Source organism: Micromys minutus (assembly GCF_963924665.1).
Source record: "Micromys minutus genome assembly, chromosome: 9".
NCBI lineage: Eukaryota > Metazoa > Chordata > Mammalia > Rodentia > Muridae > Micromys > Micromys minutus.
In genome coordinates, this window is record NC_137978.1 from 63997635 (window position 1) to 64006153 (window position 8519).

The window sequence follows — 8519 nt, forward strand, 5'->3', positions numbered from 1 at the left end:
TTGCATCCTAGGAATTGTTGCTGTCCCGCTGTGGTCATCAGGGATTCCAGACCCAAGAAAGCACAGTGCAGAGGTTGTGGGAGCCTTGGAGTGACTCCACAGAGTCTGGGCAGAGGGTCGGGAGGCGGGCAGGAAGCCTCATCATCCACCAGGATCACTTTAATAAGAGCTTCTGACTTGGGGCTTCTGCCTAGTCCATGATATGGAAATCAGATGGTGTAGATAAGGGACCCATGTTAGTCTACTAGATAAATAAGTGAGAGACGCTGCTGGATAGACCCAGGGCCTCATCTCAACCAGACACTGAGACAGGGACACACAAGCCCCCTCCAGGCTGTGGTCTCTATCCACTTCCTAGCCCCTCCTTCCTTTCTCTTTATTCTCCCACCCCACAGCATCTCACTCTTGGCCCAGGGGCCTAGAGCTCACTGCTAGCCTGCTGACATCTCTGGTGGTCCTCTGCTTCCGTTTCCCAGGTGCTGGGACTCTAGGCGTCCACCTCTTCTAACCTCCTTACCGTCCTTTGTTCATTAGCTTGGGGCGGCAGAGCAGTGGGTGAGACCTGGTGCTCCGCTGTTGGAGCTGAGTGAGCCATTTTACCACTGAGGGGGAACCTACCTGGTGTCTTTCCTTCGTGTTCCAGAGTGACGAGTGAGATGGTCCATGAAAGCCTCTCTCTTTGTATAGCCTGTCTCTTGTGGTTATAAACTCTTTGAAGGCAGGCGTGAAGGTTTTTTTGTCCCTCGAGAAGGGTGTGGTACACAGCTCCTGACTGGCAGGCTTCCCTTCAACGCTTGCCTGGTGTCTCTTGTGAAGTGTGCTGACAGTCTTGGTTACCACTGATAAACTACATCCTCGACCCGGCCCCTCACATACTGCTTTTAAAGTTGTCGGTAAGGGCCCAGTGCATAGGTGGCAGTGTGAATTTGAATCACACCTGACTCTGTGAGTTAATAAAATCATTCTCCACTGTGCCTGGTTCCTAGCTATCTCTCATTACCTATGAACTTGATCATTAAATTTTTCTGGGAACGGGGGCTGGTGAAATGGCTCAGCTGCTAAGAGCACTGGCTGCTCTTCCAGAGGTCCTGAGTTCAATTCCCAGCAACCGCATGGTGGCTCACAACCGTCTATAGGGGAATCTGAAGACCTCCTCGGGCAGGCAGATATACATGCAACAGAGCACTCGTATGTTAAATTTGATTTTTAAAAAATTCTTAGAACGTGGGTTTGTGTATTTCAGTGTGTAAGGAGAATTTATCCCAGGTAGTTATTTAAACATTTAAGCAGTGGGAATGAATGGAAATAGCTTTGGAAGGAGGATAATGCACTTAGGGCCAGGGAAAGCCCACCAGAGAGGTTCCTGCCTGAGGCTGCAGTAAAGGGAAGAGTGTTACCTGGAAGAGGCTGTGCCCCAGGGAGAGAGGTCAGGCATTGGGTGGATCGGTTTACTGACGGGAGATCACAGTCTGTGACCCTGGCCAACCTGACTGGCTATAAAGACCAGGCAGCCCTTGAACTCCTTTCTGCTTCTGCCTTCCCAGAGCCAGAATTAGAGGTGTGAACCCCAGGACTAGAGGCGTGGCTCAATAGTTAAGAGCTTTGCTGCTTATGCAGAGGATAGGGTGTGATTCCCAGCACCCTGGTGATGACTCACACCTGTCCGAAATTCCAGCTTCAGGGGATCGGATGCCCTCTTAAGTATACACCCCTGCATCTGGCCACAGTTCAGAGGGTTTTGTTTTTTTTTTGTTTTTTTTTTTTTTTTTTACTTTATATTAATTGGTGTTTTGTCTGCGTGTCTGAGTTAGACAGGTATGAGCTGCCATGTGAGTGCTGAGAATTGAACCCAGGTCACAGTGACACCTAAACTGGTGTTTGCAAGAGATTCCTCAGAACGTAGCCCAGGGCAACTCTGGTTTTCCCTGACTTGGTGTGCCCCAGCAAAGAGAACCAGATTTTGCTGACAAGCCCAACAGTGGCTAAAATAAATAAGGGGGCCATCTGTGCTGAGGGAGGAAAGGCATGTGACCTGCAGGGCCTCTTTGGAAAGGCCTCACACAGTTAAATGACCCCAAGGCCTTGCCAGGAAAGAGCAGCTGTAGGGCGGGTAAGGGCACAAGCTGAAAGGAGATTTACCCAGGCAGAGGGTGCCTGAATCGCACATGCCAGGGCGGAGTAAGCAAAGCCTTGGGGATCAGCAAATAGAGCTGAACCGGACAGACCAGGGGCAGTCGAGTTGCCATGGTTTCCAGCCAGCTGTCATTAGGACAGCCAGCAGTCACTGGCTAGAGTCTTTGTAATGCTCTGGAACTTGCTGAGTTTCTGGGGCTTGACCAACTCTGCCAAGTAGTGAAGAGACACCGAGCTCCCAGAGTGTTCTCACCAAGCAGCCCAGCGAGGTGTCTGCTGCTGGCTGTGGGGATGAGAGAGAAGGTTCTCCCTCCCTACCGTTGCTCTCTAGGAAAGGAGTGGGTGGCACCAAGGAAGCCGCAAGCTCAGGAGTCTACGTATAAAATTCTTTAAATGCACTGCTCAGGAGACCAGTGTTGGAAGATAGCTTGTTGGCAGGACTGAGGGCTCTGTGCAGGCAGAGTCTTCTGGACAAGGTAAGGGTTGGTGTTTGGGGTAGAAGAGGTCCTTCAGTGTTGAGATCCTAGGTAGGCAGTGATGCCAAGTGGTTGGCGAACCCAGTGAAGCATCAACTCAATCCCAGCAAAGTCTGGATTCACACCTTGCAGCTGACTGTTGCCTTCATTCAGAAACTGACAAGTCTGTCTCTGTCTAGAAAGAAGGCTTAAGGGAGTGGAATGAAGAAAACAGGTCCCAGAGTCAAGACACCATGGTTGCCACGTTGTTCTAGATCCTGTCACAGCCTGCAGAGGGGCTGGAAATTTTCTGTAGTCAGTGTTGACTCAGTAAATCAAGAGCTTAGAAATCAGCGGATGTGGTGACGAGATACGCACCACATGCCTTTAGTCCCAATGCTGGGGAGGCAGAGGCACAAGGCACTCTGAGTTCCAGGCCAGCCTGGTCTGTAGTTTGAGCTCCAGGGCAGCCAGAGCTCAGGACTACACGTACAGACATACACTGGGGGGCAGGGGAGAGCTTAGAAATCAAAGGCTGCTAAACCTTCCATTAACAGTTGAAAAGAAAAGTGTCCAATGGGCTGGCTAGAAGGTTTAGGATGTGAACAGCCTTGCTCTGCAAGTCTGATGACCTGGGTTCAAGCCCCAGGAGCCACAAAAAAGGGGGAAGCTAGAATCAGCCCCAGAATGGCCTCCACATATGTCGTGGGCCCACACAAATACAATAACATTTCAAACCTTTCTAACATTGTCTAACACCTCCATACAGACTATCAAACCTGCATATTAGACTTGGGTCCCCACTGCAGGGGCACAGTGAAACGGTTTCCACCTCTGCTTTTGCTCCAGAAGGCTCACCAAACTGTTTTCTCTGTTTTGGTGGTTCTGATTGACCCCAGAACCTCACACACACCAGGCAAGCCCTGTGCCACAAGCTATACCAAACTACCAGAAGCCATACTACCATTTCTCTGCTTCATGACATTTACACTGTCGCTTTGATTGTCCTTTCATGCATGGTGTGGCTTCAGATGCCATGTGCACGTGGAGGCCAGAGTCAACGTTCAGGAGTCCACCAGGGGTTTTGGGGTCATCTCTCCAGAGGCCAGGCATCTCTCCCACCTCTTCACCTTGAAACCTGTCTTCCAAGTTGGACATCTGGGTCACTCTTGTGAATGAGGCTTTGGCGCATGCTCTGTGCCAGTATGTCTACACCTGTGAGAGTTAACCACGGAGGGCGTGGCTAGAAAGGGAGAATTGCCAGGGAAAGCACTCAGTGGCTGGGTGTTGCTCCTCTGTCCCTGCCCGCTTTCTATGTCTGGTCACACAAGTGTGCTCCCAACTTGTGAGGTAGGGGCTGGGCAGGCGTTCCCTCACGTGTCCCCAGTGTCTCTTCATTCACTCTCCTTACTGACATGCTGTGGCTCTTGGCAGAGGTCTGTGCTGCTGCCACAACACATGACATCATCTTTGTGGTCCTGATGGTAGAGTGACAGACCATGCATAGCCTTCTTGGTTTTCCTGTGTCCAAAGATCCTTTACACGGGAAGCTTTTCAGACAGAACCGTAAGGTAGCCCAGGCTGTCCTAGAACTCACTGTGTAGCCCAGGCTGGCCTCCTACTTGCTGCAGTCTTGGAATCACCTGATGTGATTAACAGCCCTGACCCAGCACTATCAGTTATAGAGGAGGCTTGTAACAGTCTGGATAAGGTAGGCAAAGAGCCCAGGTAAAGGACCAATCCCCATTTATTAGCTCTGGGGTGTCAGCTCTGAGCGATGTCACCCAGAATCTAGTCCCTGTCTGAGAATTTTAGAAACCCAAGGGTTTTGTTTGTTTGTTTGTGTGGCTGGTTGGTTGGTTTTAGTTTTTTGAGACATGGTCTTCGTAGCCTTGGCTGTCTTGGAACTCACTCTGTAGACAAGGGTGGCCTTGAACTCACAGAGATCTGCCAGCCTCTGCCAACCGAGTGCTGGGTTTAAAGTATACCTCCACTGCCTGGCTTTAATTTGGTTTTTGGTTGATTTGTTGTTGTTGTTGTTGTTTTGTGTTTGAAACAGGGTCTATGTAGCCGAGGCTGGCTTTGAACTCACTATCAGGCTGGTCTTAAAAGTCTGATCCTCCAGCTTCTTCTTCCAAGTCGTGAGCCACCTAATGTGGGTGCTGGGAACAGATCTTAGTTCTCAGCTCTCCAAACCCCCACCTCCCACCCTTTTTTTACATGTATATTAACACTGTATCTGCACGTGTACACCGGCAGGCCAGAAGAGGGCAGCAGATTCCAGTATAGGCGGTTGTGAGCCACTGTGTGGTTGCTGGGAATTGAGCTCAGGACCTCTGGAAGAGCAATCAGTGCTCTAACCACTGAGCCATCTTCCCAGTCCTCCACCCCCACCATTTCTTTTCTTTTTCTTTCTTTCTTTCTTTTTTTTTTTTTTTTTTTTTTTTTTTTGGAGGCAGAATTTTACTATAGAGTCTTGGCTGGCCTGGAACAACGCTACATGTAAACCAGACTCTCTTCAGACGCATAGAGATCCGCCTCCCGTGTGCTAGTGTTAAAGTCTACACCGCCACACTTAGCTCAGCTGGACTATATTTTAATAGTGATCTGCTGGGGCGGGCTGGCTGGGTGAGCAGGTAGGAGACTGACACCAGGCACAATGGCCCAGAGTTCCATCTCTGGGACCCACATGGCAAGAGATAACTAACTCCTGAAAGTTGTCATCTGGCCCAGTACATAAATATGCTGCTACACGTGTGTGTACACACACACACACACAAACACACACAACAAGCAAAAAATAAATGTAAAAAGTCATCTTCAGGACCAGGCATGGTAGCACACACCTTTAACCACAACACGAAGATGGAGGCAGATGGGCTCCTCCTGTGAGGGCAGCCTGATCTACATAGAGACTTCTAGGTCAGCCAGGGCTATGTAATGAGACTTTGTCTCAAAAGAAATATGTTTTAACCATTTTCAAGATGACCTTAGTCCATTTGCAAGGCTTGTGGTTCCACACATCTGTAGTCCCAGCACTGAGAGACAGGCAGACAGACCACGAGTTTAGAGCCTACGTGGGCTATGCAGTGAGTTGCCAGGAAAATAGATAGAATGGCTGTGCCTAGTGGCACAGGACTTGAGGTTGGGTTGGGGGCAAAAGCAGGCACATCTCTGAGTTCTGGACTAGCCAGGGCTCCACAGGGAGATCCCGTCTCAGGTCAATAAACGGAGGGCTGAGGGTTCAGCTTTAATGGTAGACCATTTGTCTAGCACATACAAGCCCTGGATTACATTTCTGACACAAAATAAACAAATACTGTTTAAAATCTAAGGCTGGTCAAGAAATAAGGAAAAAAAAAAAAAAAGTCTGCACATATCCCTCTTCCGTGGCCTCCATTGGCCCGTGACCACTGGCTCAGAGTTTCCATTGTTGTGAAGAGACAAGAAGACAAAGGCAACTCTTATAAAGGAAAAGAGTTTAACTGGGGCCGGCTCACAGGTTTAGTCCATTATCATCAAGGCGGGAAAATGGCAGGGTCAGGCAGGCATGGTGCAGGAGGAGCTCAGAGTTCTACATCTTTTTTTTTCTAAGATTTATTTATTTCATGTATATGAATACACTGTAGTTGTCCTCAGGCACACTAGAAGAGGGCATCAGATCCCATCACAGATGGTTGTGAGCCACCATGTGGTTGCTGGGAATTAAACTCAGGACCTCTGGAAGAGCAGTCAGTGCTCTTAACCGCCCCAAGAGTTCTACATCTTGATCCATTAGGCAAAGACTGATTTTCAGGCAGCTAGGGGGAGCATCTCAAAGTTCAGCCTATACAGTGTCACACAATGACACAGTGACACACAGTGGCACACAGTGAGAAATAGTATGATAGAGTTGCAGTGTGTCAAATAGTGACACCCCGTGTCAAACAGTGATACCAAGTGACACACAAGGTCACACATTGACACGGGGTCACCCAGTGACACACAGTGGTACACAGTGACATCCACTGTAACACAGTGATACCCAGTGTCACCTAGTGTCACCTAGTGACACAAGGTGATACCCAGTGACACAGTGTCACCCAGTGACACACAGTGACTTACAGTGGCACACAGTGACACATAGTATCATACAGTCACACAGTGACAGTGACACAGTATCACCCAGTATCACCTAGTGATATCCAGTGACACACAGTATCACCCAGTGAAACACTGTGACACACAGTTACACACAATATCACACATTGATACCCAGTGACACACAGTGACACGGGAACACACAGTGTCACCCAGTGACACACAGAGTCACACAGTGACAACTAGGCCACACCTACTCCAACAAGGCCACTCCTCCTAGTATTGCTACTCACTGGGCCAAGCATATTCAAACCACTACAACCCCTCAGAGTCTGAGTGAGGGTGAAAGTCCTTGGAGCCTTCAGGGGCAAGGGGCCCTCCTCTGGCTTCACTCTGCCCTAGCCCCTGCTTCAGGGCCTGCATACCTTTGAGGTTCCTACAGTGATCAATGCACCTCCACTTAGGAACTGAAAGTCCTGTATGTCAGAGTGAGTTGGGGGAGGGCTGAAAGAGCGGTCATCTTAGCTTGGCCACAAGGTATGTTTCTGCCCCAGGGCATGACCAGAGCAGTCTCTCAGCATCCCAGGCTTTGCTTCAAGTCTCCTGTGTTAGAGAGGAGGAGCATGGAATAATGCTCTGTCCTTCCCCCTTCTCAAAGAATGAGTGAGCATGGGAGAATCCAGAACGACAGACTCCCCTGGACAGACACCCACTGCAGCATCAAGGCAGGCCTCTGTGGGCAAAGAACAGGCTGTGGCCTCTGAGACCAACAGAAAGACATAGTCTGGGTCAGAGACAACCTGGCCTGTACTGGGCATGTCCACCAGACAGTCATGGTAAATTTCCAATCACCAGGGCCAGCGTTCCAACAATGGGTTAGATGTTTTGAAATTCCAGCTGTCCTGGGAGTCCGACCTCTCTTTGTGGTCAGAGACTGGCCTGGAAGCCTTTGTTCCCTAGACAGACGCAGCCTCCAGAGGGCTCAGCCTTTTAGTCTGTCTGGCCAGGTTTGAAAGTCTGTGTGGCCAGCAGCCGGAATTCACTGGAATGTGGCCATTCTGTGCAGCCATAGGCTCCTGGAAACCTAGGCTTCTCCCCTCCCTAGCTGAGAAGCTTCAGGCCACCAGCTGGTTGGACAACTGGGGCAGAGGACAGCTGCTGGTACTTAGCGTCCCTAGGAGTTGTCAGCTCTGTCCGACTGAGTGTCCAGGGTCCCGAGTCCCTTTGGAACTAAGGGAGTCTTACTGCCCCTCTCCACACAGGTGAGGAGACAGTGCCCACTGCACCAGGCCTGGAGGGGTTTAGAAGCTCAGTCCCTGACCAAGGAAGGCCCTTAACTGCTGCTTGAGTAAAGCTCTGGTCAATGAAGACACCCCCCCTGGCTCCAACAGCTCGAGGCCATTCTGGGCATGCACGGAGACTGGGGGTGGCGTGGGCCCATATCTAGAAGGAACAGGACTGTAAGGGATGTCATCTGAAGCAGGAAGGACCCTCCTGAAGATAGAGCAGCTAGAAGAAGGAGCCTGCAGGTCAGGTCCTGGGGTCCGAGTGGACCCATGTGGGTATGTGACCATACCCCCAGGTAATACACAACAAGCTTTTAGTCAGAGAAGGGACAGGTTCAGGTTTTCATTCTATCTTCGTAGTGTTTTTTGGCTCTTGTCTGTAAATCCTCCATCACTGGGCTGGAGAGATGGCTTGAGGTCCTGAGTTCAATTCCCAGCAACCACGTGGTAGCCCACAACCATCTGTAATGGGATCCATCCGATGCCCTCTGGTGTGTCTGAAGTCAGAGCACTCACATACAGAAAAATGCATGAATAAATAAACCTAAAAAAAAAAAAAAAAGTC